At 45.7% G+C, this 27115-nt stretch overlaps 59 non-coding genes across 59 annotated transcripts; all 59 read right to left on the bottom strand.

The window, feature by feature from the left end:
• Nucleotides 1-154: 154 nt before the first annotated feature.
• LOC134115569 (5S ribosomal RNA) lies at nt 155-273 on the bottom strand. Its single transcript, XR_009947931.1, has one exon. It is a non-coding gene; the product is annotated as a 5S ribosomal RNA (ribosomal RNA).
• Nucleotides 274-617: 344 nt separating this feature from the next.
• On the bottom strand, nt 618-736 carry LOC134115275 (5S ribosomal RNA). The gene has a single exon (XR_009947637.1). It is a non-coding gene; the product is annotated as a 5S ribosomal RNA (ribosomal RNA).
• Nucleotides 737-1075: 339 nt separating this feature from the next.
• On the bottom strand, nt 1076-1194 carry LOC134115218 (5S ribosomal RNA). The gene has a single exon (XR_009947580.1). It is a non-coding gene; the product is annotated as a 5S ribosomal RNA (ribosomal RNA).
• Nucleotides 1195-1538: 344 nt separating this feature from the next.
• Nucleotides 1539-1657, bottom strand: LOC134115264 (5S ribosomal RNA). Its single transcript, XR_009947626.1, has one exon. It is a non-coding gene; the product is annotated as a 5S ribosomal RNA (ribosomal RNA).
• A 339-nt stretch (nt 1658-1996) lies between these two features.
• Nucleotides 1997-2115, bottom strand: LOC134115568 (5S ribosomal RNA). The gene has a single exon (XR_009947930.1). It is a non-coding gene; the product is annotated as a 5S ribosomal RNA (ribosomal RNA).
• Nucleotides 2116-2459: 344 nt separating this feature from the next.
• LOC134115252 (5S ribosomal RNA) lies at nt 2460-2578 on the bottom strand. Its single transcript, XR_009947614.1, has one exon. It is a non-coding gene; the product is annotated as a 5S ribosomal RNA (ribosomal RNA).
• Nucleotides 2579-2917: 339 nt separating this feature from the next.
• On the bottom strand, nt 2918-3036 carry LOC134115713 (5S ribosomal RNA). Its single transcript, XR_009948076.1, has one exon. It is a non-coding gene; the product is annotated as a 5S ribosomal RNA (ribosomal RNA).
• A 344-nt stretch (nt 3037-3380) lies between these two features.
• LOC134115241 (5S ribosomal RNA) lies at nt 3381-3499 on the bottom strand. Its single transcript, XR_009947603.1, has one exon. It is a non-coding gene; the product is annotated as a 5S ribosomal RNA (ribosomal RNA).
• Nucleotides 3500-3838: 339 nt separating this feature from the next.
• On the bottom strand, nt 3839-3957 carry LOC134115217 (5S ribosomal RNA). The gene has a single exon (XR_009947579.1). It is a non-coding gene; the product is annotated as a 5S ribosomal RNA (ribosomal RNA).
• A 344-nt stretch (nt 3958-4301) lies between these two features.
• On the bottom strand, nt 4302-4420 carry LOC134115230 (5S ribosomal RNA). The gene has a single exon (XR_009947592.1). It is a non-coding gene; the product is annotated as a 5S ribosomal RNA (ribosomal RNA).
• A 339-nt stretch (nt 4421-4759) lies between these two features.
• Nucleotides 4760-4878, bottom strand: LOC134115567 (5S ribosomal RNA). The gene has a single exon (XR_009947929.1). It is a non-coding gene; the product is annotated as a 5S ribosomal RNA (ribosomal RNA).
• A 344-nt stretch (nt 4879-5222) lies between these two features.
• Nucleotides 5223-5341, bottom strand: LOC134115219 (5S ribosomal RNA). The gene has a single exon (XR_009947581.1). It is a non-coding gene; the product is annotated as a 5S ribosomal RNA (ribosomal RNA).
• Nucleotides 5342-5680: 339 nt separating this feature from the next.
• Nucleotides 5681-5799, bottom strand: LOC134115566 (5S ribosomal RNA). Its single transcript, XR_009947928.1, has one exon. It is a non-coding gene; the product is annotated as a 5S ribosomal RNA (ribosomal RNA).
• Nucleotides 5800-6143: 344 nt separating this feature from the next.
• Nucleotides 6144-6262, bottom strand: LOC134115208 (5S ribosomal RNA). The gene has a single exon (XR_009947570.1). It is a non-coding gene; the product is annotated as a 5S ribosomal RNA (ribosomal RNA).
• Nucleotides 6263-6601: 339 nt separating this feature from the next.
• Nucleotides 6602-6720, bottom strand: LOC134115216 (5S ribosomal RNA). The gene has a single exon (XR_009947578.1). It is a non-coding gene; the product is annotated as a 5S ribosomal RNA (ribosomal RNA).
• Nucleotides 6721-7064: 344 nt separating this feature from the next.
• On the bottom strand, nt 7065-7183 carry LOC134116184 (5S ribosomal RNA). Its single transcript, XR_009948533.1, has one exon. It is a non-coding gene; the product is annotated as a 5S ribosomal RNA (ribosomal RNA).
• Nucleotides 7184-7522: 339 nt separating this feature from the next.
• Nucleotides 7523-7641, bottom strand: LOC134115565 (5S ribosomal RNA). Its single transcript, XR_009947927.1, has one exon. It is a non-coding gene; the product is annotated as a 5S ribosomal RNA (ribosomal RNA).
• A 344-nt stretch (nt 7642-7985) lies between these two features.
• Nucleotides 7986-8104, bottom strand: LOC134116173 (5S ribosomal RNA). Its single transcript, XR_009948522.1, has one exon. It is a non-coding gene; the product is annotated as a 5S ribosomal RNA (ribosomal RNA).
• Nucleotides 8105-8443: 339 nt separating this feature from the next.
• On the bottom strand, nt 8444-8562 carry LOC134115712 (5S ribosomal RNA). Its single transcript, XR_009948075.1, has one exon. It is a non-coding gene; the product is annotated as a 5S ribosomal RNA (ribosomal RNA).
• Nucleotides 8563-8906: 344 nt separating this feature from the next.
• On the bottom strand, nt 8907-9025 carry LOC134116162 (5S ribosomal RNA). The gene has a single exon (XR_009948511.1). It is a non-coding gene; the product is annotated as a 5S ribosomal RNA (ribosomal RNA).
• A 339-nt stretch (nt 9026-9364) lies between these two features.
• LOC134115215 (5S ribosomal RNA) lies at nt 9365-9483 on the bottom strand. The gene has a single exon (XR_009947577.1). It is a non-coding gene; the product is annotated as a 5S ribosomal RNA (ribosomal RNA).
• Nucleotides 9484-9827: 344 nt separating this feature from the next.
• On the bottom strand, nt 9828-9946 carry LOC134116151 (5S ribosomal RNA). Its single transcript, XR_009948500.1, has one exon. It is a non-coding gene; the product is annotated as a 5S ribosomal RNA (ribosomal RNA).
• Nucleotides 9947-10285: 339 nt separating this feature from the next.
• LOC134115563 (5S ribosomal RNA) lies at nt 10286-10404 on the bottom strand. The gene has a single exon (XR_009947925.1). It is a non-coding gene; the product is annotated as a 5S ribosomal RNA (ribosomal RNA).
• A 344-nt stretch (nt 10405-10748) lies between these two features.
• LOC134116140 (5S ribosomal RNA) lies at nt 10749-10867 on the bottom strand. Its single transcript, XR_009948489.1, has one exon. It is a non-coding gene; the product is annotated as a 5S ribosomal RNA (ribosomal RNA).
• A 339-nt stretch (nt 10868-11206) lies between these two features.
• LOC134115562 (5S ribosomal RNA) lies at nt 11207-11325 on the bottom strand. The gene has a single exon (XR_009947924.1). It is a non-coding gene; the product is annotated as a 5S ribosomal RNA (ribosomal RNA).
• A 344-nt stretch (nt 11326-11669) lies between these two features.
• Nucleotides 11670-11788, bottom strand: LOC134116127 (5S ribosomal RNA). The gene has a single exon (XR_009948477.1). It is a non-coding gene; the product is annotated as a 5S ribosomal RNA (ribosomal RNA).
• A 339-nt stretch (nt 11789-12127) lies between these two features.
• On the bottom strand, nt 12128-12246 carry LOC134115214 (5S ribosomal RNA). The gene has a single exon (XR_009947576.1). It is a non-coding gene; the product is annotated as a 5S ribosomal RNA (ribosomal RNA).
• Nucleotides 12247-12590: 344 nt separating this feature from the next.
• Nucleotides 12591-12709, bottom strand: LOC134116116 (5S ribosomal RNA). Its single transcript, XR_009948466.1, has one exon. It is a non-coding gene; the product is annotated as a 5S ribosomal RNA (ribosomal RNA).
• A 339-nt stretch (nt 12710-13048) lies between these two features.
• Nucleotides 13049-13167, bottom strand: LOC134115561 (5S ribosomal RNA). Its single transcript, XR_009947923.1, has one exon. It is a non-coding gene; the product is annotated as a 5S ribosomal RNA (ribosomal RNA).
• Nucleotides 13168-13511: 344 nt separating this feature from the next.
• Nucleotides 13512-13630, bottom strand: LOC134116105 (5S ribosomal RNA). The gene has a single exon (XR_009948455.1). It is a non-coding gene; the product is annotated as a 5S ribosomal RNA (ribosomal RNA).
• Nucleotides 13631-13969: 339 nt separating this feature from the next.
• On the bottom strand, nt 13970-14088 carry LOC134115560 (5S ribosomal RNA). The gene has a single exon (XR_009947922.1). It is a non-coding gene; the product is annotated as a 5S ribosomal RNA (ribosomal RNA).
• A 344-nt stretch (nt 14089-14432) lies between these two features.
• On the bottom strand, nt 14433-14551 carry LOC134116094 (5S ribosomal RNA). The gene has a single exon (XR_009948444.1). It is a non-coding gene; the product is annotated as a 5S ribosomal RNA (ribosomal RNA).
• A 339-nt stretch (nt 14552-14890) lies between these two features.
• LOC134115559 (5S ribosomal RNA) lies at nt 14891-15009 on the bottom strand. Its single transcript, XR_009947921.1, has one exon. It is a non-coding gene; the product is annotated as a 5S ribosomal RNA (ribosomal RNA).
• Nucleotides 15010-15353: 344 nt separating this feature from the next.
• On the bottom strand, nt 15354-15472 carry LOC134116083 (5S ribosomal RNA). Its single transcript, XR_009948433.1, has one exon. It is a non-coding gene; the product is annotated as a 5S ribosomal RNA (ribosomal RNA).
• A 339-nt stretch (nt 15473-15811) lies between these two features.
• LOC134115558 (5S ribosomal RNA) lies at nt 15812-15930 on the bottom strand. Its single transcript, XR_009947920.1, has one exon. It is a non-coding gene; the product is annotated as a 5S ribosomal RNA (ribosomal RNA).
• Nucleotides 15931-16274: 344 nt separating this feature from the next.
• On the bottom strand, nt 16275-16393 carry LOC134116126 (5S ribosomal RNA). Its single transcript, XR_009948476.1, has one exon. It is a non-coding gene; the product is annotated as a 5S ribosomal RNA (ribosomal RNA).
• A 339-nt stretch (nt 16394-16732) lies between these two features.
• Nucleotides 16733-16851, bottom strand: LOC134115213 (5S ribosomal RNA). The gene has a single exon (XR_009947575.1). It is a non-coding gene; the product is annotated as a 5S ribosomal RNA (ribosomal RNA).
• A 344-nt stretch (nt 16852-17195) lies between these two features.
• LOC134116072 (5S ribosomal RNA) lies at nt 17196-17314 on the bottom strand. Its single transcript, XR_009948422.1, has one exon. It is a non-coding gene; the product is annotated as a 5S ribosomal RNA (ribosomal RNA).
• Nucleotides 17315-17653: 339 nt separating this feature from the next.
• LOC134115212 (5S ribosomal RNA) lies at nt 17654-17772 on the bottom strand. The gene has a single exon (XR_009947574.1). It is a non-coding gene; the product is annotated as a 5S ribosomal RNA (ribosomal RNA).
• A 344-nt stretch (nt 17773-18116) lies between these two features.
• On the bottom strand, nt 18117-18235 carry LOC134116100 (5S ribosomal RNA). The gene has a single exon (XR_009948450.1). It is a non-coding gene; the product is annotated as a 5S ribosomal RNA (ribosomal RNA).
• A 339-nt stretch (nt 18236-18574) lies between these two features.
• LOC134115211 (5S ribosomal RNA) lies at nt 18575-18693 on the bottom strand. Its single transcript, XR_009947573.1, has one exon. It is a non-coding gene; the product is annotated as a 5S ribosomal RNA (ribosomal RNA).
• Nucleotides 18694-19037: 344 nt separating this feature from the next.
• LOC134116061 (5S ribosomal RNA) lies at nt 19038-19156 on the bottom strand. The gene has a single exon (XR_009948411.1). It is a non-coding gene; the product is annotated as a 5S ribosomal RNA (ribosomal RNA).
• A 339-nt stretch (nt 19157-19495) lies between these two features.
• Nucleotides 19496-19614, bottom strand: LOC134115210 (5S ribosomal RNA). Its single transcript, XR_009947572.1, has one exon. It is a non-coding gene; the product is annotated as a 5S ribosomal RNA (ribosomal RNA).
• Nucleotides 19615-19958: 344 nt separating this feature from the next.
• On the bottom strand, nt 19959-20077 carry LOC134116050 (5S ribosomal RNA). The gene has a single exon (XR_009948400.1). It is a non-coding gene; the product is annotated as a 5S ribosomal RNA (ribosomal RNA).
• A 339-nt stretch (nt 20078-20416) lies between these two features.
• Nucleotides 20417-20535, bottom strand: LOC134115209 (5S ribosomal RNA). The gene has a single exon (XR_009947571.1). It is a non-coding gene; the product is annotated as a 5S ribosomal RNA (ribosomal RNA).
• Nucleotides 20536-20879: 344 nt separating this feature from the next.
• Nucleotides 20880-20998, bottom strand: LOC134116039 (5S ribosomal RNA). The gene has a single exon (XR_009948389.1). It is a non-coding gene; the product is annotated as a 5S ribosomal RNA (ribosomal RNA).
• A 339-nt stretch (nt 20999-21337) lies between these two features.
• On the bottom strand, nt 21338-21456 carry LOC134115207 (5S ribosomal RNA). The gene has a single exon (XR_009947569.1). It is a non-coding gene; the product is annotated as a 5S ribosomal RNA (ribosomal RNA).
• A 344-nt stretch (nt 21457-21800) lies between these two features.
• Nucleotides 21801-21919, bottom strand: LOC134116028 (5S ribosomal RNA). The gene has a single exon (XR_009948378.1). It is a non-coding gene; the product is annotated as a 5S ribosomal RNA (ribosomal RNA).
• Nucleotides 21920-22258: 339 nt separating this feature from the next.
• Nucleotides 22259-22377, bottom strand: LOC134115206 (5S ribosomal RNA). Its single transcript, XR_009947568.1, has one exon. It is a non-coding gene; the product is annotated as a 5S ribosomal RNA (ribosomal RNA).
• Nucleotides 22378-22721: 344 nt separating this feature from the next.
• Nucleotides 22722-22840, bottom strand: LOC134116099 (5S ribosomal RNA). Its single transcript, XR_009948449.1, has one exon. It is a non-coding gene; the product is annotated as a 5S ribosomal RNA (ribosomal RNA).
• A 339-nt stretch (nt 22841-23179) lies between these two features.
• Nucleotides 23180-23298, bottom strand: LOC134115205 (5S ribosomal RNA). The gene has a single exon (XR_009947567.1). It is a non-coding gene; the product is annotated as a 5S ribosomal RNA (ribosomal RNA).
• Nucleotides 23299-23642: 344 nt separating this feature from the next.
• LOC134116016 (5S ribosomal RNA) lies at nt 23643-23761 on the bottom strand. The gene has a single exon (XR_009948366.1). It is a non-coding gene; the product is annotated as a 5S ribosomal RNA (ribosomal RNA).
• Nucleotides 23762-24100: 339 nt separating this feature from the next.
• Nucleotides 24101-24219, bottom strand: LOC134115204 (5S ribosomal RNA). The gene has a single exon (XR_009947566.1). It is a non-coding gene; the product is annotated as a 5S ribosomal RNA (ribosomal RNA).
• Nucleotides 24220-24563: 344 nt separating this feature from the next.
• Nucleotides 24564-24682, bottom strand: LOC134116005 (5S ribosomal RNA). The gene has a single exon (XR_009948355.1). It is a non-coding gene; the product is annotated as a 5S ribosomal RNA (ribosomal RNA).
• Nucleotides 24683-25021: 339 nt separating this feature from the next.
• On the bottom strand, nt 25022-25140 carry LOC134115203 (5S ribosomal RNA). The gene has a single exon (XR_009947565.1). It is a non-coding gene; the product is annotated as a 5S ribosomal RNA (ribosomal RNA).
• Nucleotides 25141-25484: 344 nt separating this feature from the next.
• LOC134115993 (5S ribosomal RNA) lies at nt 25485-25603 on the bottom strand. Its single transcript, XR_009948344.1, has one exon. It is a non-coding gene; the product is annotated as a 5S ribosomal RNA (ribosomal RNA).
• A 339-nt stretch (nt 25604-25942) lies between these two features.
• On the bottom strand, nt 25943-26061 carry LOC134116189 (5S ribosomal RNA). Its single transcript, XR_009948538.1, has one exon. It is a non-coding gene; the product is annotated as a 5S ribosomal RNA (ribosomal RNA).
• A 344-nt stretch (nt 26062-26405) lies between these two features.
• Nucleotides 26406-26524, bottom strand: LOC134115982 (5S ribosomal RNA). Its single transcript, XR_009948333.1, has one exon. It is a non-coding gene; the product is annotated as a 5S ribosomal RNA (ribosomal RNA).
• Nucleotides 26525-26863: 339 nt separating this feature from the next.
• LOC134116188 (5S ribosomal RNA) lies at nt 26864-26982 on the bottom strand. Its single transcript, XR_009948537.1, has one exon. It is a non-coding gene; the product is annotated as a 5S ribosomal RNA (ribosomal RNA).
• Between the last annotated feature and the right edge of the window lie 133 nt (nt 26983-27115).

The following is a 27115-nucleotide window of genomic DNA, read 5'->3' as shown; positions in this document are numbered from 1 at the left end:
TCCCCGCCACCTCAAATGGCCTGACGATGGTACGGACGTAAGCCACCTTTCATCTTCTTCCTATTGCATCTCTTCTACCATGTGAAATTTTTTTTACAATTGTGTAGGTGTACAATTTACGGCGCTGGGCGGCTTTCGGAGAGAGAAGTGAAAAAGCTTACGGCACCTGGGATTCCCAGGCGGTCTTCCATCCAGGTACTAACCAGGCCCTGCTCTGCTTAGCTTCCGAGAACAGACGAGATCGGGCGGAACCAGAGAGGTATGGACGTAAGCTGCTTTTCATCTTTTTCCTAATCCTTTAAAACGTGTCAAAGATAATCAGAAGTTTCTTTTTCTAAAATTGAAGCAGTTCTTAGCATTGGCAAGAGAGGTTCCTAAAGCCTGAAGGTAACTTTACTTTTCTTCACTGGCAATTCTAACATGTTGGGTTAGCACCTGTATTTCAACGGCTAAATTACAAACAACAGTATGCCAATCGTAAATGTTGACCAACACTAATTTAGCAATCATGAAACGGAATCATTTTGGATAATATTGTCTAATTTCCTTTCATATCCAACGTTAAAACAGGTGTACAATCTGCGGCGCTCGGCGGCTTTCGGAGAGAGAAGTGAAAAAGCTTACGGCACCTGGGATTCCCAGGCGGTCTTCCATCCAGGTACTAACCAGGCCCTGCTCTGCTTAGCTTCCGAGATCAGACGAGATCGGGCGGAACCAGAGAGGTATGGCCGTAAGCTGCTTTTTATCTTTTTCCTAATCCTTTATAATGCGTCAATGAATTATGACACGCCAGCCGTTGGCATCTTTGTGTGGGTTAAATAAGGGTATGCAAAGAAGGCTGTGACATCCCATGCCGAAAATTGGATGGACTAGAGAAGACCCGCCCAGGAGTCCCAGCCAATCGGTGAATGGCCATTGCAGTCCCCGCCACCTCAAATGGCCTGACGATGGTATGGACGTAAGCCACCTTTCATCTTCTTCCTATTGCATCTCTTCTACAATGTGAATTTTTTTTTACAATTGTGTAGGTGTACAATCTACGGCGCTGGGCGGCTTTCAGAGAGAGAAGTGAAAAAGCTTACGGCACCTGGGATTCCCAGGCGGTCTTCCATCCAGGTACTAACCAGGCCCTGCTCTGCTTAGCTTCCGAGATCAGACGAGATCGGGCGGAACCAGAGAGGTATGGACGTAAGCTGCTTTTCATCTTTTTCCTAATCCTTTAAAACGTGTCAAAGATAATCAGAAGTTTCTTTTTCTAAAATTGAAGCAGTTCTTAGCATTGGCAAGAGAGGTTCCTAAAGCCTGAAGGTAACTTTACTTTTCTTCACTGGCAATTCTAACATGTTGGGTTAGCACCTGTATTTCAACGGCTAAATTACAAACAACAGTATGCCAATCGTAAATGTTGACCAACACTAATTTAGCAATCATGAAACGGAATCATTTCGGATAATATTGTCTAATTTCCTTTCATATCCAACGTTAAAACAGGTGTACAATCTGCGGCGCTCGGCGGCTTTCGGAGAGAGAAGTGAAAAAGCTTACGGCACCTGGGATTCCCAGGCGGTCTTCCATCCAGGTACTAACCAGGCCCTGCTCTGCTTAGCTTCCGAGATCAGACGAGATCGGGCGGAACCAGAGAGGTATGGCCGTAAGCTGCTTTTTATCTTTTTCCTAATCCTTTATAATGCGTCAATGAATTATGACACGCCAGCCGTTGGCATCTTTGTGTGGGTTAAATAAGGGTATGCAAAGAAGGCTGTGACATCCCATGCCGAAAATTGGATGGACTAGAGAAGACCCGCCCAGGAGTCCCAGCCAATCGGTGAATGGCCATTGCAGTCCCCGCCACCTCAAATGGCCTGACGATGGTACGGACGTAAGCCACCTTTCATCTTCTTCCTATTGCATCTCTTCTACAATGTGAAATTTTTTTTACAATTGTGTAGGTGTACAATCTACGGCGCTGGGCGGCTTTCAGAGAGAGAAGTGAAAAAGCTTACGGCACCTGGGATTCCCAGGCGGTCTTCCATCCAGGTACTAACCAGGCCCTGCTCTGCTTAGCTTCCGAGAACAGACGAGATCGGGCGGAACCAGAGAGGTATGGACGTAAGCTGCTTTTCATCTTTTTCCTAATCCTTTAAAACGTGTCAAAGATAATCAGAAGTTTCTTTTTCTAAAATTGAAGCAGTTCTTAGCATTGGCAAGAGAGGTTCCTAAAGCCTGAAGGTAACTTTACTTTTCTTCACTGGCAATTCTAACATGTTGGGTTAGCACCTGTATTTCAACGGCTAAATTACAAACAACAGTATGCCAATCGTAAATGTTGACCAACACTAATTTAGCAATCATGAAACGGAATCATTTTGGATAATATTGTCTAATTTCCTTTCATATCCAACGTTAAAACAGGTGTACAATCTGCGGCGCTCGGCGGCTTTCGGAGAGAGAAGTGAAAAAGCTTACGGCACCTGGGATTCCCAGGCGGTCTTCCATCCAGGTACTAACCAGGCCCTGCTCTGCTTAGCTTCCGAGATCAGACGAGATCGGGCGGAACCAGAGAGGTATGGCCGTAAGCTGCTTTTTATCTTTTTCCTAATCCTTTATAATGCGTCAATGAATTATGACACGCCAGCCGTTGGCATCTTTGTGTGGGTTAAATAAGGGTATGCAAAGAAGGCTGTGACATCCCATGCCGAAAATTGGATGGACTAGAGAAGACCCGCCCAGGGGTCCCAGCCAATCGGTGAATGGCCATTGCAGTCCCCGCCACCTCAAATGGCCTGACGATGGTACGGACGTAAGCCACCTTTCATCTTCTTCCTATTGCATCTCTTCTACCATGTGAAATTTTTTTTACAATTGTGTAGGTGTACAATTTACGGCGCTGGGCGGCTTTCGGAGAGAGAAGTGAAAAAGCTTACGGCACCTGGGATTCCCAGGCGGTCTTCCATCCAGGTACTAACCAGGACCTGCTCTGCTTAGCTTCCGAGATCAGACGAGATCGGGCGGAACCAGAGAGGTATGGACGTAAGCTGCTTTTCATCTTTTTCCTAATCCTTTAAAACGTGTCAAAGATAATCAGAAGTTTCTTTTTCTAAAATTGAAGCAGTTCTTAGCATTGGCAAGAGAGGTTCCTAAAGCCTGAAGGTAACTTTACTTTTCTTCACTGGCAATTCTAACATGTTGGGTTAGCACCTGTATTTCAACGGCTAAATTACAAACAACAGTATGCCAATCGTAAATGTTGACCAACACTAATTTAGCAATCATGAAACGGAATCATTTTGGATAATATTGTCTAATTTCCTTTCATATCCAACGTTAAAACAGGTGTACAATCTGCGGCGCTCGGCGGCTTTCGGAGAGAGAAGTGAAAAAGCTTACGGCACCTGGGATTCCCAGGCGGTCTTCCATCCAGGTACTAACCAGGCCCTGCTCTGCTTAGCTTCCGAGATCAGACGAGATCGGGCGGAACCAGAGAGGTATGGCCGTAAGCTGCTTTTTATCTTTTTCCTAATCCTTTATAATGCGTCAATGAATTATGACACGCCAGCCGTTGGCATCTTTGTGTGGGTTAAATAAGGGTATGCAAAGAAGGCTGTGACATCCCATGCCGAAAATTGGATGGACTAGAGAAGACCCGCCCAGGAGTCCCAGCCAATCGGTGAATGGCCATTGCAGTCCCCGCCACCTCAAATGGCCTGACGATGGTATGGACGTAAGCCACCTTTCATCTTCTTCCTATTGCATCTCTTCTACAATGTGAATTTTTTTTTACAATTGTGTAGGTGTACAATCTACGGCGCTGGGCGGCTTTCAGAGAGAGAAGTGAAAAAGCTTACGGCACCTGGGATTCCCAGGCGGTCTTCCATCCAGGTACTAACCAGGCCCTGCTCTGCTTAGCTTCCGAGATCAGACGAGATCGGGCGGAACCAGAGAGGTATGGACGTAAGCTGCTTTTCATCTTTTTCCTAATCCTTTAAAACGTGTCAAAGATAATCAGAAGTTTCTTTTTCTAAAATTGAAGCAGTTCTTAGCATTGGCAAGAGAGGTTCCTAAAGCCTGAAGGTAACTTTACTTTTCTTCACTGGCAATTCTAACATGTTGGGTTAGCACCTGTATTTCAACGGCTAAATTACAAACAACAGTATGCCAATCGTAAATGTTGACCAACACTAATTTAGCAATCATGAAACGGAATCATTTCGGATAATATTGTCTAATTTCCTTTCATATCCAACGTTAAAACAGGTGTACAATCTGCGGCGCTCGGCGGCTTTCGGAGAGAGAAGTGAAAAAGCTTACGGCACCTGGGATTCCCAGGCGGTCTTCCATCCAGGTACTAACCAGGCCCTGCTCTGCTTAGCTTCCGAGATCAGACGAGATCGGGCGGAACCAGAGAGGTATGGCCGTAAGCTGCTTTTTATCTTTTTCCTAATCCTTTATAATGCGTCAATGAATTATGACACGCCAGCCGTTGGCATCTTTGTGTGGGTTAAATAAGGGTATGCAAAGAAGGCTGTGACATCCCATGCCGAAAATTGGATGGACTAGAGAAGACCCGCCCAGGAGTCCCAGCCAATCGGTGAATGGCCATTGCAGTCCCCGCCACCTCAAATGGCCTGACGATGGTACGGACGTAAGCCACCTTTCATCTTCTTCCTATTGCATCTCTTCTACAATGTGAAATTTTTTTTACAATTGTGTAGGTGTACAATCTACGGCGCTGGGCGGCTTTCAGAGAGAGAAGTGAAAAAGCTTACGGCACCTGGGATTCCCAGGCGGTCTTCCATCCAGGTACTAACCAGGCCCTGCTCTGCTTAGCTTCCGAGAACAGACGAGATCGGGCGGAACCAGAGAGGTATGGACGTAAGCTGCTTTTCATCTTTTTCCTAATCCTTTAAAACGTGTCAAAGATAATCAGAAGTTTCTTTTTCTAAAATTGAAGCAGTTCTTAGCATTGGCAAGAGAGGTTCCTAAAGCCTGAAGGTAACTTTACTTTTCTTCACTGGCAATTCTAACATGTTGGGTTAGCACCTGTATTTCAACGGCTAAATTACAAACAACAGTATGCCAATCGTAAATGTTGACCAACACTAATTTAGCAATCATGAAACGGAATCATTTTGGATAATATTGTCTAATTTCCTTTCATATCCAACGTTAAAACAGGTGTACAATCTGCGGCGCTCGGCGGCTTTCGGAGAGAGAAGTGAAAAAGCTTACGGCACCTGGGATTCCCAGGCGGTCTTCCATCCAGGTACTAACCAGGCCCTGCTCTGCTTAGCTTCCGAGATCAGACGAGATCGGGCGGAACCAGAGAGGTATGGCCGTAAGCTGCTTTTTATCTTTTTCCTAATCCTTTATAATGCGTCAATGAATTATGACACGCCAGCCGTTGGCATCTTTGTGTGGGTTAAATAAGGGTATGCAAAGAAGGCTGTGACATCCCATGCCGAAAATTGGATGGACTAGAGAAGACCCGCCCAGGGGTCCCAGCCAATCGGTGAATGGCCATTGCAGTCCCCGCCACCTCAAATGGCCTGACGATGGTACGGACGTAAGCCACCTTTCATCTTCTTCCTATTGCATCTCTTCTACCATGTGAAATTTTTTTTACAATTGTGTAGGTGTACAATTTACGGCGCTGGGCGGCTTTCGGAGAGAGAAGTGAAAAAGCTTACGGCACCTGGGATTCCCAGGCGGTCTTCCATCCAGGTACTAACCAGGCCCTGCTCTGCTTAGCTTCCGAGAACAGACGAGATCGGGCGGAACCAGAGAGGTATGGACGTAAGCTGCTTTTCATCTTTTTCCTAATCCTTTAAAACGTGTCAAAGATAATCAGAAGTTTCTTTTTCTAAAATTGAAGCAGTTCTTAGCATTGGCAAGAGAGGTTCCTAAAGCCTGAAGGTAACTTTACTTTTCTTCACTGGCAATTCTAACATGTTGGGTTAGCACCTGTATTTCAACGGCTAAATTACAAACAACAGTATGCCAATCGTAAATGTTGACCAACACTAATTTAGCAATCATGAAACGGAATCATTTTGGATAATATTGTCTAATTTCCTTTCATATCCAACGTTAAAACAGGTGTACAATCTGCGGCGCTCGGCGGCTTTCGGAGAGAGAAGTGAAAAAGCTTACGGCACCTGGGATTCCCAGGCGGTCTTCCATCCAGGTACTAACCAGGCCCTGCTCTGCTTAGCTTCCGAGATCAGACGAGATCGGGCGGAACCAGAGAGGTATGGCCGTAAGCTGCTTTTTATCTTTTTCCTAATCCTTTATAATGCGTCAATGAATTATGACACGCCAGCCGTTGGCATCTTTGTGTGGGTTAAATAAGGGTATGCAAAGAAGGCTGTGACATCCCATGCCGAAAATTGGATGGACTAGAGAAGACCCGCCCAGGAGTCCCAGCCAATCGGTGAATGGCCATTGCAGTCCCCGCCACCTCAAATGGCCTGACGATGGTATGGACGTAAGCCACCTTTCATCTTCTTCCTATTGCATCTCTTCTACAATGTGAATTTTTTTTTACAATTGTGTAGGTGTACAATCTACGGCGCTGGGCGGCTTTCAGAGAGAGAAGTGAAAAAGCTTACGGCACCTGGGATTCCCAGGCGGTCTTCCATCCAGGTACTAACCAGGCCCTGCTCTGCTTAGCTTCCGAGATCAGACGAGATCGGGCGGAACCAGAGAGGTATGGACGTAAGCTGCTTTTCATCTTTTTCCTAATCCTTTAAAACGTGTCAAAGATAATCAGAAGTTTCTTTTTCTAAAATTGAAGCAGTTCTTAGCATTGGCAAGAGAGGTTCCTAAAGCCTGAAGGTAACTTTACTTTTCTTCACTGGCAATTCTAACATGTTGGGTTAGCACCTGTATTTCAACGGCTAAATTACAAACAACAGTATGCCAATCGTAAATGTTGACCAACACTAATTTAGCAATCATGAAACGGAATCATTTCGGATAATATTGTCTAATTTCCTTTCATATCCAACGTTAAAACAGGTGTACAATCTGCGGCGCTCGGCGGCTTTCGGAGAGAGAAGTGAAAAAGCTTACGGCACCTGGGATTCCCAGGCGGTCTTCCATCCAGGTACTAACCAGGCCCTGCTCTGCTTAGCTTCCGAGATCAGACGAGATCGGGCGGAACCAGAGAGGTATGGCCGTAAGCTGCTTTTTATCTTTTTCCTAATCCTTTATAATGCGTCAATGAATTATGACACGCCAGCCGTTGGCATCTTTGTGTGGGTTAAATAAGGGTATGCAAAGAAGGCTGTGACATCCCATGCCGAAAATTGGATGGACTAGAGAAGACCCGCCCAGGAGTCCCAGCCAATCGGTGAATGGCCATTGCAGTCCCCGCCACCTCAAATGGCCTGACGATGGTACGGACGTAAGCCACCTTTCATCTTCTTCCTATTGCATCTCTTCTACAATGTGAAATTTTTTTTACAATTGTGTAGGTGTACAATCTACGGCGCTGGGCGGCTTTCAGAGAGAGAAGTGAAAAAGCTTACGGCACCTGGGATTCCCAGGCGGTCTTCCATCCAGGTACTAACCAGGCCCTGCTCTGCTTAGCTTCCGAGAACAGACGAGATCGGGCGGAACCAGAGAGGTATGGACGTAAGCTGCTTTTCATCTTTTTCCTAATCCTTTAAAACGTGTCAAAGATAATCAGAAGTTTCTTTTTCTAAAATTGAAGCAGTTCTTAGCATTGGCAAGAGAGGTTCCTAAAGCCTGAAGGTAACTTTACTTTTCTTCACTGGCAATTCTAACATGTTGGGTTAGCACCTGTATTTCAACGGCTAAATTACAAACAACAGTATGCCAATCGTAAATGTTGACCAACACTAATTTAGCAATCATGAAACGGAATCATTTTGGATAATATTGTCTAATTTCCTTTCATATCCAACGTTAAAACAGGTGTACAATCTGCGGCGCTCGGCGGCTTTCGGAGAGAGAAGTGAAAAAGCTTACGGCACCTGGGATTCCCAGGCGGTCTTCCATCCAGGTACTAACCAGGCCCTGCTCTGCTTAGCTTCCGAGATCAGACGAGATCGGGCGGAACCAGAGAGGTATGGCCGTAAGCTGCTTTTTATCTTTTTCCTAATCCTTTATAATGCGTCAATGAATTATGACACGCCAGCCGTTGGCATCTTTGTGTGGGTTAAATAAGGGTATGCAAAGAAGGCTGTGACATCCCATGCCGAAAATTGGATGGACTAGAGAAGACCCGCCCAGGGGTCCCAGCCAATCGGTGAATGGCCATTGCAGTCCCCGCCACCTCAAATGGCCTGACGATGGTACGGACGTAAGCCACCTTTCATCTTCTTCCTATTGCATCTCTTCTACCATGTGAAATTTTTTTTACAATTGTGTAGGTGTACAATTTACGGCGCTGGGCGGCTTTCGGAGAGAGAAGTGAAAAAGCTTACGGCACCTGGGATTCCCAGGCGGTCTTCCATCCAGGTACTAACCAGGACCTGCTCTGCTTAGCTTCCGAGATCAGACGAGATCGGGCGGAACCAGAGAGGTATGGACGTAAGCTGCTTTTCATCTTTTTCCTAATCCTTTAAAACGTGTCAAAGATAATCAGAAGTTTCTTTTTCTAAAATTGAAGCAGTTGTTAGCATTGGCAAGAGAGGTTCCTAAAGCCTGAAGGTAACTTTACTTTTCTTCACTGGCAATTCTAACATGTTGGGTTAGCACCTGTATTTCAACGGCTAAATTACAAACAACAGTATGCCAATCGTAAATGTTGACCAACACTAATTTAGCAATCATGAAACGGAATCATTTTGGATAATATTGTCTAATTTCCTTTCATATCCAACGTTAAAACAGGTGTACAATCTGCGGCGCTCGGCGGCTTTCGGAGAGAGAAGTGAAAAAGCTTACGGCACCTGGGATTCCCAGGCGGTCTTCCATCCAGGTACTAACCAGGCCCTGCTCTGCTTAGCTTCCGAGATCAGACGAGATCGGGCGGAACCAGAGAGGTATGGCCGTAAGCTGCTTTTTATCTTTTTCCTAATCCTTTATAATGCGTCAATGAATTATGACACGCCAGCCGTTGGCATCTTTGTGTGGGTTAAATAAGGGTATGCAAAGAAGGCTGTGACATCCCATGCCGAAAATTGGATGGACTAGAGAAGACCCGCCCAGGAGTCCCAGCCAATCGGTGAATGGCCATTGCAGTCCCCGCCACCTCAAATGGCCTGACGATGGTATGGACGTAAGCCACCTTTCATCTTCTTCCTATTGCATCTCTTCTACAATGTGAATTTTTTTTTACAATTGTGTAGGTGTACAATCTACGGCGCTGGGCGGCTTTCAGAGAGAGAAGTGAAAAAGCTTACGGCACCTGGGATTCCCAGGCGGTCTTCCATCCAGGTACTAACCAGGCCCTGCTCTGCTTAGCTTCCGAGATCAGACGAGATCGGGCGGAACCAGAGAGGTATGGACGTAAGCTGCTTTTCATCTTTTTCCTAATCCTTTAAAACGTGTCAAAGATAATCAGAAGTTTCTTTTTCTAAAATTGAAGCAGTTCTTAGCATTGGCAAGAGAGGTTCCTAAAGCCTGAAGGTAACTTTACTTTTCTTCACTGGCAATTCTAACATGTTGGGTTAGCACCTGTATTTCAACGGCTAAATTACAAACAACAGTATGCCAATCGTAAATGTTGACCAACACTAATTTAGCAATCATGAAACGGAATCATTTCGGATAATATTGTCTAATTTCCTTTCATATCCAACGTTAAAACAGGTGTACAATCTGCGGCGCTCGGCGGCTTTCGGAGAGAGAAGTGAAAAAGCTTACGGCACCTGGGATTCCCAGGCGGTCTTCCATCCAGGTACTAACCAGGCCCTGCTCTGCTTAGCTTCCGAGATCAGACGAGATCGGGCGGAACCAGAGAGGTATGGCCGTAAGCTGCTTTTTATCTTTTTCCTAATCCTTTATAATGCGTCAATGAATTATGACACGCCAGCCGTTGGCATCTTTGTGTGGGTTAAATAAGGGTATGCAAAGAAGGCTGTGACATCCCATGCCGAAAATTGGATGGACTAGAGAAGACCCGCCCAGGAGTCCCAGCCAATCGGTGAATGGCCATTGCAGTCCCCGCCACCTCAAATGGCCTGACGATGGTACGGACGTAAGCCACCTTTCATCTTCTTCCTATTGCATCTCTTCTACAATGTGAATTTTTTTTTACAATTGTGTAGGTGTACAATCTACGGCGCTGGGCGGCTTTCAGAGAGAGAAGTGAAAAAGCTTACGGCACCTGGGATTCCCAGGCGGTCTTCCATCCAGGTACTAACCAGGCCCTGCTCTGCTTAGCTTCCGAGAACAGACGAGATCGGGCGGAACCAGAGAGGTATGGACGTAAGCTGCTTTTCATCTTTTTCCTAATCCTTTAAAACGTGTCAAAGATAATCAGAAGTTTCTTTTTCTAAAATTGAAGCAGTTCTTAGCATTGGCAAGAGAGGTTCCTAAAGCCTGAAGGTAACTTTACTTTTCTTCACTGGCAATTCTAACATGTTGGGTTAGCACCTGTATTTCAACGGCTAAATTACAAACAACAGTATGCCAATCGTAAATGTTGACCAACACTAATTTAGCAATCATGAAACGGAATCATTTTGGATAATATTGTCTAATTTCCTTTCATATCCAACGTTAAAACAGGTGTACAATCTGCGGCGCTCGGCGGCTTTCGGAGAGAGAAGTGAAAAAGCTTACGGCACCTGGGATTCCCAGGCGGTCTTCCATCCAGGTACTAACCAGGCCCTGCTCTGCTTAGCTTCCGAGATCAGACGAGATCGGGCGGAACCAGAGAGGTATGGCCGTAAGCTGCTTTTTATCTTTTTCCTAATCCTTTATAATGCGTCAATGAATTATGACACGCCAGCCGTTGGCATCTTTGTGTGGGTTAAATAAGGGTATGCAAAGAAGGCTGTGACATCCCATGCCGAAAATTGGATGGACTAGAGAAGACCCGCCCAGGGGTCCCAGCCAATCGGTGAATGGCCATTGCAGTCCCCGCCACCTCAAATGGCCTGACGATGGTACGGACGTAAGCCACCTTTCATCTTCTTCCTATTGCATCTCTTCTACCATGTGAAATTTTTTTTACAATTGTGTAGGTGTACAATTTACGGCGCTGGGCGGCTTTCGGAGAGAGAAGTGAAAAAGCTTACGGCACCTGGGATTCCCAGGCGGTCTTCCATCCAGGTACTAACCAGGCCCTGCTCTGCTTAGCTTCCGAGAACAGACGAGATCGGGCGGAACCAGAGAGGTATGGACGTAAGCTGCTTTTCATCTTTTTCCTAATCCTTTAAAACGTGTCAAAGATAATCAGAAGTTTCTTTTTCTAAAATTGAAGCAGTTCTTAGCATTGGCAAGAGAGGTTCCTAAAGCCTGAAGGTAACTTTACTTTTCTTCACTGGCAATTCTAACATGTTGGGTTAGCACCTGTATTTCAACGGCTAAATTACAAACAACAGTATGCCAATCGTAAATGTTGACCAACACTAATTTAGCAATCATGAAACGGAATCATTTTGGATAATATTGTCTAATTTCCTTTCATATCCAACGTTAAAACAGGTGTACAATCTGCGGCGCTCGGCGGCTTTCGGAGAGAGAAGTGAAAAAGCTTACGGCACCTGGGATTCCCAGGCGGTCTTCCATCCAGGTACTAACCAGGCCCTGCTCTGCTTAGCTTCCGAGATCAGACGAGATCGGGCGGAACCAGAGAGGTATGGCCGTAAGCTGCTTTTTATCTTTTTCCTAATCCTTTATAATGCGTCAATGAATTATGACACGCCAGCCGTTGGCATCTTTGTGTGGGTTAAATAAGGGTATGCAAAGAAGGCTGTGACATCCCATGCCGAAAATTGGATGGACTAGAGAAGACCCGCCCAGGAGTCCCAGCCAATCGGTGAATGGCCATTGCAGTCCCCGCCACCTCAAATGGCCTGACGATGGTATGGACGTAAGCCACCTTTCATCTTCTTCCTATTGCATCTCTTCTACAATGTGAATTTTTTTTTACAATTGTGTAGGTGTACAATCTACGGCGCTGGGCGGCTTTCAGAGAGAGAAGTGAAAAAGCTTACGGCACCTGGGATTCCCAGGCGGTCTTCCATCCAGGTACTAACCAGGCCCTGCTCTGCTTAGCTTCCGAGATCAGACGAGATCGGGCGGAACCAGAGAGGTATGGACGTAAGCTGCTTTTCATCTTTTTCCTAATCCTTTAAAACGTGTCAAAGATAATCAGAAGTTTCTTTTTCTAAAATTGAAGCAGTTCTTAGCATTGGCAAGAGAGGTTCCTAAAGCCTGAAGGTAACTTTACTTTTCTTCACTGGCAATTCTAACATGTTGGGTTAGCACCTGTATTTCAACGGCTAAATTACAAACAACAGTATGCCAATCGTAAATGTTGACCAACACTAATTTAGCAATCATGAAACGGAATCATTTCGGATAATATTGTCTAATTTCCTTTCATATCCAACGTTAAAACAGGTGTACAATCTGCGGCGCTCGGCGGCTTTCGGAGAGAGAAGTGAAAAAGCTTACGGCACCTGGGATTCCCAGGCGGTCTTCCATCCAGGTACTAACCAGGCCCTGCTCTGCTTAGCTTCCGAGATCAGACGAGATCGGGCGGAACCAGAGAGGTATGGCCGTAAGCTGCTTTTTATCTTTTTCCTAATCCTTTATAATGCGTCAATGAATTATGACACGCCAGCCGTTGGCATCTTTGTGTGGGTTAAATAAGGGTATGCAAAGAAGGCTGTGACATCCCATGCCGAAAATTGGATGGACTAGAGAAGACCCGCCCAGGAGTCCCAGCCAATCGGTGAATGGCCATTGCAGTCCCCGCCACCTCAAATGGCCTGACGATGGTACGGACGTAAGCCACCTTTCATCTTCTTCCTATTGCATCTCTTCTACAATGTGAAATTTTTTTTACAATTGTGTAGGTGTACAATCTACGGCGCTGGGCGGCTTTCAGAGAGAGAAGTGAAAAAGCTTACGGCACCTGGGATTCCCAGGCGGTCTTCCATCCAGGTACTAACCAGGCCCTGCTCTGCTTAGCTTCCGAGAACAGACGAGATCGGGCGGAACCAGAGAGGTATGGACGTAAGCTGCTTTTCATCTTTTTCCTAATCCTTTAAAACGTGTCAAAGATAATCAGAAGTTTCTTTTTCTAAAATTGAAGCAGTTCTTAGCATTGGCAAGAGAGGTTCCTAAAGCCTGAAGGTAACTTTACTTTTCTTCACTGGCAATTCTAACATGTTGGGTTAGCACCTGTATTTCAACGGCTAAATTACAAACAACAGTATGCCAATCGTAAATGTTGACCAACACTAATTTAGCAATCATGAAACGGAATCATTTTGGATAATATTGTCTAATTTCCTTTCATATCCAACGTTAAAACAGGTGTACAATCTGCGGCGCTCGGCGGCTTTCGGAGAGAGAAGTGAAAAAGCTTACGGCACCTGGGATTCCCAGGCGGTCTTCCATCCAGGTACTAACCAGGCCCTGCTCTGCTTAGCTTCCGAGATCAGACGAGATCGGGCGGAACCAGAGAGGTATGGCCGTAAGCTGCTTTTTATCTTTTTCCTAATCCTTTATAATGCGTCAATGAATTATGACACGCCAGCCGTTGGCATCTTTGTGTGGGTTAAATAAGGGTATGCAAAGAAGGCTGTGACATCCCATGCCGAAAATTGGATGGACTAGAGAAGACCCGCCCAGGGGTCCCAGCCAATCGGTGAATGGCCATTGCAGTCCCCGCCACCTCAAATGGCCTGACGATGGTACGGACGTAAGCCACCTTTCATCTTCTTCCTATTGCATCTCTTCTACCATGTGAAATTTTTTTTACAATTGTGTAGGTGTACAATTTACGGCGCTGGGCGGCTTTCGGAGAGAGAAGTGAAAAAGCTTACGGCACCTGGGATTCCCAGGCGGTCTTCCATCCAGGTACTAACCAGGCCCTGCTCTGCTTAGCTTCCGAGAACAGACGAGATCGGGCGGAACCAGAGAGGTATGGACGTAAGCTGCTTTTCATCTTTTTCCTAATCCTTTAAAACGTGTCAAAGATAATCAGAAGTTTCTTTTTCTAAAATTGAAGCAGTTCTTAGCATTGGCAAGAGAGGTTCCTAAAGCCTGAAGGTAACTTTACTTTTCTTCACTGGCAATTCTAACATGTTGGGTTAGCACCTGTATTTCAACGGCTAAATTACAAACAACAGTATGCCAATCGTAAATGTTGACCAACACTAATTTAGCAATCATGAAACGGAATCATTTTGGATAATATTGTCTAATTTCCTTTCATATCCAACGTTAAAACAGGTGTACAATCTGCGGCGCTCGGCGGCTTTCGGAGAGAGAAGTGAAAAAGCTTACGGCACCTGGGATTCCCAGGCGGTCTTCCATCCAGGTACTAACCAGGCCCTGCTCTGCTTAGCTTCCGAGATCAGACGAGATCGGGCGGAACCAGAGAGGTATGGCCGTAAGCTGCTTTTTATCTTTTTCCTAATCCTTTATAATGCGTCAATGAATTATGACACGCCAGCCGTTGGCATCTTTGTGTGGGTTAAATAAGGGTATGCAAAGAAGGCTGTGACATCCCATGCCGAAAATTGGATGGACTAGAGAAGACCCGCCCAGGAGTCCCAGCCAATCGGTGAATGGCCATTGCAGTCCCCGCCACCTCAAATGGCCTGACGATGGTACGGACGTAAGCCACCTTTCATCTTCTTCCTATTGCATCTCTTCTACAATGTGAAATTTTTTTTACAATTGTGTAGGTGTACAATCTACGGCGCTGGGCGGCTTTCAGAGAGAGAAGTGAAAAAGCTTACGGCACCTGGGATTCCCAGGCGGTCTTCCATCCAGGTACTAACCAGGCCCTGCTCTGCTTAGCTTCCGAGAACAGACGAGATCGGGCGGAACCAGAGAGGTATGGACGTAAGCTGCTTTTCATCTTTTTCCTAATCCTTTAAAACGTGTCAAAGATAATCAGAAGTTTCTTTTTCTAAAATTGAAGCAGTTCTTAGCATTGGCAAGAGAGGTTCCTAAAGCCTGAAGGTAACTTTACTTTTCTTCACTGGCAATTCTAACATGTTGGGTTAGCACCTGTATTTCAACGGCTAAATTACAAACAACAGTATGCCAATCGTAAATGTTGACCAACACTAATTTAGCAATCATGAAACGGAATCATTTTGGATAATATTGTCTAATTTCCTTTCATATCCAACGTTAAAACAGGTGTACAATCTGCGGCGCTCGGCGGCTTTCGGAGAGAGAAGTGAAAAAGCTTACGGCACCTGGGATTCCCAGGCGGTCTTCCATCCAGGTACTAACCAGGCCCTGCTCTGCTTAGCTTCCGAGATCAGACGAGATCGGGCGGAACCAGAGAGGTATGGCCGTAAGCTGCTTTTTATCTTTTTCCTAATCCTTTATAATGCGTCAATGAATTATGACACGCCAGCCGTTGGCATCTTTGTGTGGGTTAAATAAGGGTATGCAAAGAAGGCTGTGACATCCCATGCCGAAAATTGGATGGACTAGAGAAGACCCGCCCAGGGGTCCCAGCCAATCGGTGAATGGCCATTGCAGTCCCCGCCACCTCAAATGGCCTGACGATGGTACGGACGTAAGCCACCTTTCATCTTCTTCCTATTGCATCTCTTCTACCATGTGAAATTTTTTTTACAATTGTGTAGGTGTACAATTTACGGCGCTGGGCGGCTTTCGGAGAGAGAAGTGAAAAAGCTTACGGCACCTGGGATTCCCAGGCGGTCTTCCATCCAGGTACTAACCAGGCCCTGCTCTGCTTAGCTTCCGAGAACAGACGAGATCGGGCGGAACCAGAGAGGTATGGACGTAAGCTGCTTTTCATCTTTTTCCTAATCCTTTAAAACGTGTCAAAGATAATCAGAAGTTTCTTTTTCTAAAATTGAAGCAGTTCTTAGCATTGGCAAGAGAGGTTCCTAAAGCCTGAAGGTAACTTTACTTTTCTTCACTGGCAATTCTAACATGTTGGGTTAGCACCTGTATTTCAACGGCTAAATTACAAACAACAGTATGCCAATCGTAAATGTTGACCAACACTAATTTAGCAATCATGAAACGGAATCATTTTGGATAATATTGTCTAATTTCCTTTCATATCCAACGTTAAAACAGGTGTACAATCTGCGGCGCTCGGCGGCTTTCGGAGAGAGAAGTGAAAAATCTTACGGCACCTGGGATTCCCAGGCGGTCTTCCATCCAGGTACTAACCAGGCCCTGCTCTGCTTAGCTTCCGAGATCAGACGAGATCGGGCGGAACCAGAGAGGTATGGCCGTAAGCTGCTTTTTATCTTTTTCCTAATCCTTTATAATGCGTCAATGAATTATGACACGCCAGCCGTTGGCATCTTTGTGTGGGTTAAATAAGGGTATGCAAAGAAGGCTGTGACATCCCATGCCGAAAATTGGATGGACTAGAGAAGACCCGCCCAGGAGTCCCAGCCAATCGGTGAATGGCCATTGCAGTCCCCGCCACCTCAAATGGCCTGACGATGGTATGGACGTAAGCCACCTTTCATCTTCTTCCTATTGCATCTCTTCTACAATGTGAATTTTTTTTTACAATTGTGTAGGTGTACAATCTACGGCGCTGGGCGGCTTTCAGAGAGAGAAGTGAAAAAGCTTACGGCACCTGGGATTCCCAGGCGGTCTTCCATCCAGGTACTAACCAGGCCCTGCTCTGCTTAGCTTCCGAGATCAGACGAGATCGGGCGGAACCAGAGAGGTATGGACGTAAGCTGCTTTTCATCTTTTTCCTAATCCTTTAAAACGTGTCAAAGATAATCAGAAGTTTCTTTTTCTAAAATTGAAGCAGTTGTTAGCATTGGCAAGAGAGGTTCCTAAAGCCTGAAGGTAACTTTACTTTTCTTCACTGGCAATTCTAACATGTTGGGTTAGCACCTGTATTTCAACGGCTAAATTACAAACAACAGTATGCCAATCGTAAATGTTGACCAACACTAATTTAGCAATCATGAAACGGAATCATTTTGGATAATATTGTCTAATTTCCTTTCATATCCAACGTTAAAACAGGTGTACAATCTGCGGCGCTCGGCGGCTTTCGGAGAGAGAAGTGAAAAAGCTTACGGCACCTGGGATTCCCAGGCGGTCTTCCATCCAGGTACTAACCAGGCCCTGCTCTGCTTAGCTTCCGAGATCAGACGAGATCGGGCGGAACCAGAGAGGTATGGCCGTAAGCTGCTTTTTATCTTTTTCCTAATCCTTTATAATGCGTCAATGAATTATGACACGCCAGCCGTTGGCATCTTTGTGTGGGTTAAATAAGGGTATGCAAAGAAGGCTGTGACATCCCATGCCGAAAATTGGATGGACTAGAGAAGACCCGCCCAGGGGTCCCAGCCAATCGGTGAATGGCCATTGCAGTCCCCGCCACCTCAAATGGCCTGACGATGGTACGGACGTAAGCCACCTTTCATCTTCTTCCTATTGCATCTCTTCTACCATGTGAAATTTTTTTTACAATTGTGTAGGTGTACAATTTACGGCGCTGGGCGGCTTTCGGAGAGAGAAGTGAAAAAGCTTACGGCACCTGGGATTCCCAGGCGGTCTTCCATCCAGGTACTAACCAGGCCCTGCTCTGCTTAGCTTCCGAGATCAGACGAGATCGGGCGGAACCAGAGAGGTATGGACGTAAGCTGCTTTTCATCTTTTTCCTAATCCTTTAAAACGTGTCAAAGATAATCAGAAGTTTCTTTTTCTAAAATTGAAGCAGTTCTTAGCATTGGCAAGAGAGGTTCCTAAAGCCTGAAGGTAACTTTACTTTTCTTCACTGGCAATTCTAACATGTTGGGTTAGCACCTGTATTTCAACGGCTAAATTACAAACAACAGTATGCCAATCGTAAATGTTGACCAACACTAATTTAGCAATCATGAAACGGAATCATTTCGGATAATATTGTCTAATTTCCTTTCATATCCAACGTTAAAACAGGTGTACAATCTGCGGCGCTCGGCGGCTTTCGGAGAGAGAAGTGAAAAAGCTTACGGCACCTGGGATTCCCAGGCGGTCTTCCATCCAGGTACTAACCAGGCCCTGCTCTGCTTAGCTTCCGAGATCAGACGAGATCGGGCGGAACCAGAGAGGTATGGCCGTAAGATGCTTTTTATCTTTTTCCTAATCCTTTATAATGCGTCAATGAATTATGACACGCCTGCCGTTGGCATCTTTGTGTGGGTTAAATAAGGGTATGCAAAGAAGGCTGTGACATCCCATGCCGAAAATTGGATGGACTAGAGAAGACCCGCCCAGGGGTCCCAGCCAATCGGTGAATGGCCATTGCAGTCCCCGCCACCTCAAATGGCCTGACGATGGTACGGACGTAAGCCACCTTTCATCTTCTTCCTATTGCATCTCTTCTACCATGTGAAATTTTTTTTACAATTGTGTAGGTGTACAATTTACGGCGCTGGGCGGCTTTCGGAGAGAGAAGTGAAAAAGCTTACGGCACCTGGGATTCCCAGGCGGTCTTCCATCCAGGTACTAACCAGGCCCTGCTCTGCTTAGCTTCCGAGATCAGACGAGATCGGGCGGAACCAGAGAGGTATGGACGTAAGCTGCTTTTCATCTTTTTCCTAATCCTTTAAAACGTGTCAAAGATAATCAGAAGTTTCTTTTTCTAAAATTGAAGCAGTTCTTAGCATTGGCAAGAGAGGTTCCTAAAGCCTGAAGGTAACTTTACTTTTCTTCACTGGCAATTCTAACATGTTGGGTTAGCACCTGTATTTCAACGGCTAAATTACAAACAACAGTATGCCAATCGTAAATGTTGACCAACACTAATTTAGCAATCATGAAACGGAATCATTTTGGATAATATTGTCTAATTTCCTTTCATATCCAACGTTAAAACAGGTGTACAATCTGCGGCGCTCGGCGGCTTTCGGAGAGAGAAGTGAAAAAGCTTACGGCACCTGGGATTCCCAGGCGGTCTTCCATCCAGGTACTAACCAGGCCCTGCTCTGCTTAGCTTCCGAGATCAGACGAGATCGGGCGGAACCAGAGAGGTATGGCCGTAAGCTGCTTTTTATCTTTTTCCTAATCCTTTATAATGCGTCAATGAATTATGACACGCCAGCCGTTGGCATCTTTGTGTGGGTTAAATAAGGGTATGCAAAGAAGGCTGTGACATCCCATGCCGAAAATTGGATGGACTAGAGAAGACCCGCCCAGGAGTCCCAGCCAATCGGTGAATGGCCATTGCAGTCCCCGCCACCTCAAATGGCCTGACGATGGTATGGACGTAAGCCACCTTTCATCTTCTTCCTATTGCATCTCTTCTACAATGTGAATTTTTTTTTACAATTGTGTAGGTGTACAATCTACGGCGCTGGGCGGCTTTCAGAGAGAGAAGTGAAAAAGCTTACGGCACCTGGGATTCCCAGGCGGTCTTCCATCCAGGTACTAACCAGGCCCTGCTCTGCTTAGCTTCCGAGATCAGACGAGATCGGGCGGAACCAGAGAGGTATGGACGTAAGCTGCTTTTCATCTTTTTCCTAATCCTTTAAAACGTGTCAAAGATAATCAGAAGTTTCTTTTTCTAAAATTGAAGCAGTTGTTAGCATTGGCAAGAGAGGTTCCTAAAGCCTGAAGGTAACTTTACTTTTCTTCACTGGCAATTCTAACATGTTGGGTTAGCACCTGTATTTCAACGGCTAAATTACAAACAACAGTATGCCAATCGTAAATGTTGACCAACACTAATTTAGCAATCATGAAACGGAATCATTTTGGATAATATTGTCTAATTTCCTTTCATATCCAACGTTAAAACAGGTGTACAATCTGCGGCGCTCGGCGGCTTTCGGAGAGAGAAGTGAAAAAGCTTACGGCACCTGGGATTCCCAGGCGGTCTTCCATCCAGGTACTAACCAGGCCCTGCTCTGCTTAGCTTCCGAGATCAGACGAGATCGGGCGGAACCAGAGAGGTATGGCCGTAAGCTGCTTTTTATCTTTTTCCTAATCCTTTATAATGCGTCAATGAATTATGACACGCCAGCCGTTGGCATCTTTGTGTGGGTTAAATAAGGGTATGCAAAGAAGGCTGTGACATCCCATGCCGAAAATTGGATGGACTAGAGAAGACCCGCCCAGGAGTCCCAGCCAATCGGTGAATGGCCATTGCAGTCCCCGCCACCTCAAATGGCCTGACGATGGTACGGACGTAAGCCACCTTTCATCTTCTTCCTATTGCATCTCTTCTACAATGTGAAATTTTTTTTACAATTGTGTAGGTGTACAATCTACGGCGCTGGGCGGCTTTCAGAGAGAGAAGTGAAAAAGCTTACGGCACCTGGGATTCCCAGGCGGTCTTCCATCCAGGTACTAACCAGGCCCTGCTCTGCTTAGCTTCCGAGATCAGACGAGATCGGGCGGAACCAGAGAGGTATGGACGTAAGCTGCTTTTCATCTTTTTCCTAATCCTTTAAAACGTGTCAAAGATAATCAGAAGTTTCTTTTTCTAAAATTGAAGCAGTTGTTAGCATTGGCAAGAGAGGTTCCTAAAGCCTGAAGGTAACTTTACTTTTCTTCACTGGCAATTCTAACATGTTGGGTTAGCACCTGTATTTCAACGGCTAAATTACAAACAACAGTATGCCAATCGTAAATGTTGACCAACACTAATTTAGCAATCATGAAACGGAATCATTTTGGATAATATTGTCTAATTTCCTTTCATATCCAACGTTAAAACAGGTGTACAATCTGCGGCGCTCGGCGGCTTTCGGAGAGAGAAGTGAAAAAGCTTACGGCACCTGGGATTCCCAGGCGGTCTTCCATCCAGGTACTAACCAGGCCCTGCTCTGCTTAGCTTCCGAGATCAGACGAGATCGGGCGGAACCAGAGAGGTATGGCCGTAAGCTGCTTTTTATCTTTTTCCTAATCCTTTATAATGCGTCAATGAATTATGACACGCCAGCCGTTGGCATCTTTGTGTGGGTTAAATAAGGGTATGCAAAGAAGGCTGTGACATCCCATGCCGAAAATTGGATGGACTAGAGAAGACCCGCCCAGGAGTCCCAGCCAATCGGTGAATGGCCATTGCAGTCCCCGCCACCTCAAATGGCCTGACGATGGTATGGACGTAAGCCACCTTTCATCTTCTTCCTATTGCATCTCTTCTACAATGTGAATTTTTTTTTACAATTGTGTAGGTGTACAATCTACGGCGCTGGGCGGCTTTCAGAGAGAGAAGTGAAAAAGCTTACGGCACCTGGGATTCCCAGGCGGTCTTCCATCCAGGTACTAACCAGGCCCTGCTCTGCTTAGCTTCCGAGATCAGACGAGATCGGGCGGAACCAGAGAGGTATGGACGTAAGCTGCTTTTCATCTTTTTCCTAATCCTTTAAAACGTGTCAAAGATAATCAGAAGTTTCTTTTTCTAAAATTGAAGCAGTTGTTAGCATTGGCAAGAGAGGTTCCTAAAGCCTGAAGGTAACTTTACTTTTCTTCACTGGCAATTCTAACATGTTGGGTTAGCACCTGTATTTCAACGGCTAAATTACAAACAACAGTATGCCAATCGTAAATGTTGACCAACACTAATTTAGCAATCATGAAACGGAATCATTTTGGATAATATTGTCTAATTTCCTTTCATATCCAACGTTAAAACAGGTGTACAATCTGCGGCGCTCGGCGGCTTTCGGAGAGAGAAGTGAAAAAGCTTACGGCACCTGGGATTCCCAGGCGGTCTTCCATCCAGGTACTAACCAGGCCCTGCTCTGCTTAGCTTCCGAGATCAGACGAGATCGGGCGGAACCAGAGAGGTATGGCCGTAAGCTGCTTTTTATCTTTTTCCTAATCCTTTATAATGCGTCAATGAATTATGACACGCCAGCCGTTGGCATCTTTGTGTGGGTTAAATAAGGGTATGCAAAGAAGGCTGTGACATCCCATGCCGAAAATTGGATGGACTAGAGAAGACCCGCCCAGGGGTCCCAGCCAATCGGTGAATGGCCATTGCAGTCCCCGCCACCTCAAATGGCCTGACGATGGTACGGACGTAAGCCACCTTTCATCTTCTTCCTATTGCATCTCTTCTACCATGTGAAATTTTTTTTACAATTGTGTAGGTGTACAATTTACGGCGCTGGGCGGCTTTCGGAGAGAGAAGTGAAAAAGCTTACGGCACCTGGGATTCCCAGGCGGTCTTCCATCCAGGTACTAACCAGGCCCTGCTCTGCTTAGCTTCCGAGATCAGACGAGATCGGGCGGAACCAGAGAGGTATGGACGTAAGCTGCTTTTCATCTTTTTCCTAATCCTTTAAAACGTGTCAAAGATAATCAGAAGTTTCTTTTTCTAAAATTGAAGCAGTTCTTAGCATTGGCAAGAGAGGTTCCTAAAGCCTGAAGGTAACTTTACTTTTCTTCACTGGCAATTCTAACATGTTGGGTTAGCACCTGTATTTCAACGGCTAAATTACAAACAACAGTATGCCAATCGTAAATGTTGACCAACACTAATTTAGCAATCATGAAACGGAATCATTTCGGATAATATTGTCTAATTTCCTTTCATATCCAACGTTAAAACAGGTGTACAATCTGCGGCGCTCGGCGGCTTTCGGAGAGAGAAGTGAAAAAGCTTACGGCACCTGGGATTCCCAGGCGGTCTTCCATCCAGGTACTAACCAGGCCCTGCTCTGCTTAGCTTCCGAGATCAGACGAGATCGGGCGGAACCAGAGAGGTATGGCCGTAAGATGCTTTTTATCTTTTTCCTAATCCTTTATAATGCGTCAATGAATTATGACACGCCTGCCGTTGGCATCTTTGTGTGGGTTAAATAAGGGTATGCAAAGAAGGCTGTGACATCCCATGCCGAAAATTGGATGGACTAGAGAAGACCCGCCCAGGGGTCCCAGCCAATCGGTGAATGGCCATTGCAGTCCCCGCCACCTCAAATGGCCTGACGATGGTACGGACGTAAGCCACCTTTCATCTTCTTCCTATTGCATCTCTTCTACCATGTGAAATTTTTTTTACAATTGTGTAGGTGTACAATTTACGGCGCTGGGCGGCTTTCGGAGAGAGAAGTGAAAAAGCTTACGGCACCTGGGATTCCCAGGCGGTCTTCCATCCAGGTACTAACCAGGCCCTGCTCTGCTTAGCTTCCGAGATCAGACGAGATCGGGCGGAACCAGAGAGGTATGGACGTAAGCTGCTTTTCATCTTTTTCCTAATCCTTTAAAACGTGTCAAAGATAATCAGAAGTTTCTTTTTCTAAAATTGAAGCAGTTCTTAGCATTGGCAAGAGAGGTTCCTAAAGCCTGAAGGTAACTTTACTTTTCTTCACTGGCAATTCTAACATGTTGGGTTAGCACCTGTATTTCAACGGCTAAATTACAAACAACAGTATGCCAATCGTAAATGTTGACCAACACTAATTTAGCAATCATGAAACGGAATCATTTTGGATAATATTGTCTAATTTCCTTTCATATCCAACGTTAAAACAGGTGTACAATCTGCGGCGCTCGGCGGCTTTCGGAGAGAGAAGTGAAAAAGCTTACGGCACCTGGGATTCCCAGGCGGTCTTCCATCCAGGTACTAACCAGGCCCTGCTCTGCTTAGCTTCCGAGATCAGACGAGATCGGGCGGAACCAGAGAGGTATGGCCGTAAGCTGCTTTTTATCTTTTTCCTAATCCTTTATAATGCGTCAATGAATTATGACACGCCAGCCGTTGGCATCTTTGTGTGGGTTAAATAAGGGTATGCAAAGAAGGCTGTGACATCCCATGCCGAAAATTGGATGGACTAGAGAAGACCCGCCCAGGAGTCCCAGCCAATCGGTGAATGGCCATTGCAGTCCCCGCCACCTCAAATGGCCTGACGATGGTATGGACGTAAGCCACCTTTCATCTTCTTCCTATTGCATCTCTTCTACAATGTGAATTTTTTTTTACAATTGTGTAGGTGTACAATCTACGGCGCTGGGCGGCTTTCAGAGAGAGAAGTGAAAAAGCTTACGGCACCTGGGATTCCCAGGCGGTCTTCCATCCAGGTACTAACCAGGCCCTGCTCTGCTTAGCTTCCGAGATCAGACGAGATCGGGCGGAACCAGAGAGGTATGGACGTAAGCTGCTTTTCATCTTTTTCCTAATCCTTTAAAACGTGTCAAAGATAATCAGAAGTTTCTTTTTCTAAAATTGAAGCAGTTGTTAGCATTGGCAAGAGAGGTTCCTAAAGCCTGAAGGTAACTTTACTTTTCTTCACTGGCAATTCTAACATGTTGGGTTAGCACCTGTATTTCAACGGCTAAATTACAAACAACAGTATGCCAATCGTAAATGTTGACCAACACTAATTTAGCAATCATGAAACGGAATCATTTTGGATAATATTGTCTAATTTCCTTTCATATCCAACGTTAAAACAGGTGTACAATCTGCGGCGCTCGGCGGCTTTCGGAGAGAGAAGTGAAAAAGCTTACGGCACCTGGGATTCCCAGGCGGTCTTCCATCCAGGTACTAACCAGGCCCTGCTCTGCTTAGCTTCCGAGATCAGACGAGATCGGGCGGAACCAGAGAGGTATGGCCGTAAGCTGCTTTTTATCTTTTTCCTAATCCTTTATAATGCGTCAATGAATTATGACACGCCAGCCGTTGGCATCTTTGTGTGGGTTAAATAAGGGTATGCAAAGAAGGCTGTGACATCCCATGCCGAAAATTGGATGGACTAGAGAAGACCCGCCCAGGAGTCCCAGCCAATCGGTGAATGGCCATTGCAGTCCCCGCCACCTCAAATGGCCTGACGATGGTACGGACGTAAGCCACCTTTCATCTTCTTCCTATTGCATCTCTTCTACAATGTGAAATTTTTTTTACAATTGTGTAGGTGTACAATCTACGGCGCTGGGCGGCTTTCAGAGAGAGAAGTGAAAAAGCTTACGGCACCTGGGATTCCCAGGCGGTCTTCCATCCAGGTACTAACCAGGCCCTGCTCTGCTTAGCTTCCGAGATCAGACGAGATCGGGCGGAACCAGAGAGGTATGGACGTAAGCTGCTTTTCATCTTTTTCCTAATCCTTTAAAACGTGTCAAAGATAATCAGAAGTTTCTTTTTCTAAAATTGAAGCAGTTGTTAGCATTGGCAAGAGAGGTTCCTAAAGCCTGAAGGTAACTTTACTTTTCTTCACTGGCAATTCTAACATGTTGGGTTAGCACCTGTATTTCAACGGCTAAATTACAAACAACAGTATGCCAATCGTAAATGTTGACCAACACTAATTTAGCAATCATGAAACGGAATCATTTTGGATAATATTGTCTAATTTCCTTTCATATCCAACGTTAAAACAGGTGTACAATCTGCGGCGCTCGGCGGCTTTCGGAGAGAGAAGTGAAAAAGCTTACGGCACCTGGGATTCCCAGGCGGTCTTCCATCCAGGTACTAACCAGGCCCTGCTCTGCTTAGCTTCCGAGATCAGACGAGATCGGGCGGAACCAGAGAGGTATGGCCGTAAGCTGCTTTTTATCTTTTTCCTAATCCTTTATAATGCGTCAATGAATTATGACACGCCAGCCGTTGGCATCTTTGTGTGGGTTAAATAAGGGTATGCAAAGAAGGCTGTGACATCCCATGCCGAAAATTGGATGGACTAGAGAAGACCCGCCCAGGGGTCCCAGCCAATCGGTGAATGGCCATTGCAGTCCCCGCCACCTCAAATGGCCTGACGATGGTACGGACGTAAGCCACCTTTCATCTTCTTCCTATTGCATCTCTTCTACCATGTGAAATTTTTTTTACAATTGTGTAGGTGTACAATTTACGGCGCTGGGCGGCTTTCGGAGAGAGAAGTGAAAAAGCTTACGGCACCTGGGATTCCCAGGCGGTCTTCCATCCAGGTACTAACCAGGCCCTGCTCTGCTTAGCTTCCGAGATCAGACGAGATCGGGCGGAACCAGAGAGGTATGGACGTAAGCTGCTTTTCATCTTTTTCCTAATCCTTTAAAACGTGTCAAAGATAATCAGAAGTTTCTTTTTCTAAAATTGAAGCAGTTCTTAGCATTGGCAAGAGAGGTTCCTAAAGCCTGAAGGTAACTTTACTTTTCTTCACTGGCAATTCTAACATGTTGGGTTAGCACCTGTATTTCAACGGCTAAATTACAAACAACAGTATGCCAATCGTAAATGTTGACCAACACTAATTTAGCAATCATGAAACGGAATCATTTCGGATAATATTGTCTAATTTCCTTTCATATCCAACGTTAAAACAGGTGTACAATCTGCGGCGCTCGGCGGCTTTCGGAGAGAGAAGTGAAAAAGCTTACGGCACCTGGGATTCCCAGGCGGTCTTCCATCCAGGTACTAACCAGGCCCTGCTCTGCTTAGCTTCCGAGATCAGACGAGATCGGGCGGAACCAGAGAGGTATGGCCGTAAGCTGCTTTTTATCTTTTTCCTAATCCTTTATAATGCGTCAATGAATTATGACACGCCAGCCGTTGGCATCTTTGTGTGGGTTAAATAAGGGTATGCAAAGAAGGCTGTGACATCCCATGCCGAAAATTGGATGGACTAGAGAAGACCCGCCCAGGAGTCCCAGCCAATCGGTGAATGGCCATTGCAGTCCCCGCCACCTCAAATGGCCTGACGATGGTACGGACGTAAGCCACCTTTCATCTTCTTCCTATTGCATCTCTTCTACAATGTGAAATTTTTTTTACAATTGTGTAGGTGTACAATCTACGGCGCTGGGCGGCTTTCAGAGAGAGAAGTGAAAAAGCTTACGGCACCTGGGATTCCCAGGCGGTCTTCCATCCAGGTACTAACCAGGCCCTGCTCTGCTTAGCTTCCGAGATCAGACGAGATCGGGCGGAACCAGAGAGGTATGGACGTAAGCTGCTTTTCATCTTTTTCCTAATCCTTTAAAACGTGTCAAAGATAATCAGAAGTTTCTTTTTCTAAAATTGAAGCAGTTGTTAGCATTGGCAAGAGAGGTTCCTAAAGCCTGAAGGTAACTTTACTTTTCTTCA

This window comes from Pungitius pungitius, unplaced genomic scaffold (assembly GCF_949316345.1).
Source record: "Pungitius pungitius unplaced genomic scaffold, fPunPun2.1 scaffold_36, whole genome shotgun sequence".
Classification (NCBI taxonomy): Eukaryota; Metazoa; Chordata; class Actinopteri; order Perciformes; family Gasterosteidae; genus Pungitius; species Pungitius pungitius.
This window is presented reverse-complemented; position numbering and strand designations above follow the sequence as displayed.